The following is a 1,064-nucleotide window of genomic DNA, read 5'->3' as shown; positions in this document are numbered from 1 at the left end:
TGGGCTGGGCTTGATGGGCTAGCTGGATGGACCATCTTTTCTTCTTCTTTAGCTGATCTAAATCATTTGGAACCCTAGGTTGCATTAGCACCAATAGAGAGAAATTATGGAGATGTAATCTTATCACTTATCATCTAATCAAGATGAGTCTTGTTCAATACACAGCCAGCAAGGAAACCATTGGCTGTAATCTTCAGATTGAAATAATCTCTTAAACTCATTTGAATGCTGTCAAAATTCTATAATAGATGCTCTCCATCACTAGGAATGTTCCACACATAATTGAGTCATGGTGGTTGCTCCAGCAGTGGGTACACTTTGCCCTTACCTGCAGCTCACATTTGTAGACAGTGAAGATAATCAATTGGAGATCCCTAATCTAATGGGGAGTGAGAAGGGACCCAAGCCACCATCAATACGCACAAGGTACAATTATAAATTATTTTAAATGACCAGCCTCGAGAACGCATTATCCTATATATATATATATATATGGCAAAATGGTCGCAGTACGTGTAGAAAAATAGGAATGCAGAACGTTCGGAGCTTGGTGAATGTTCACGTAAGTGATATGATTGACACGTGTTAAATATGTTAATCCTACTAACAGAGTTGTAAATGGTTACAACTCTGTTTAATATTATTAATATTTAAATAAATAAATAATAAAAATCCTAATATAAGTGGACTCCTTTCATTCCACTTAGAAATCTCGATCCTCTCTTTCTCTCTCTCTTTGCTTCTTTTTCAAGGTTGTTCCTTCTTTCTTCTTCCTTTTTCACCGCTCTCCAGTCTAGTTGAAGTTTTGTTTACCAATTTCAGTAAAGATTTGCATCCATGGTAAATTCTCATAGGTTAATAATATCAACCCAATAAGTAATAATAAAATCCTAGATATTCAACAGCTTTGTTTACTTTATAAAATCAAATTTGTATTTTGCCATATATGCAAACTTTACTGTCTAAATCCCTTCCCTAATGATTAATATGTAAACATGGTTTTTGGATATGTGTGGCCAAGTCTCTCATATGTTCAGTGCCTGAAAATAGTTATGTTGATTTTT

The 1,064-nt window shown here is 34.9% G+C and overlaps 1 pseudogene; it reads right to left on the bottom strand.

Moving 5' to 3' along the window:
* Positions 1 to 1,064, bottom strand: part of LOC122077900 — a 4,830-nt pseudogene that overhangs the window by 2,131 nt on the left and 1,635 nt on the right.

Source organism: Macadamia integrifolia, chromosome 5 (genome assembly GCF_013358625.1).
Source record: "Macadamia integrifolia cultivar HAES 741 chromosome 5, SCU_Mint_v3, whole genome shotgun sequence".
In the NCBI taxonomy this organism is placed as follows: Eukaryota; Viridiplantae; Streptophyta; class Magnoliopsida; order Proteales; family Proteaceae; genus Macadamia; species Macadamia integrifolia.
Note: the sequence above shows the minus strand (reverse complement) of the source record. Positions and strands in the feature narration are given on the sequence as shown.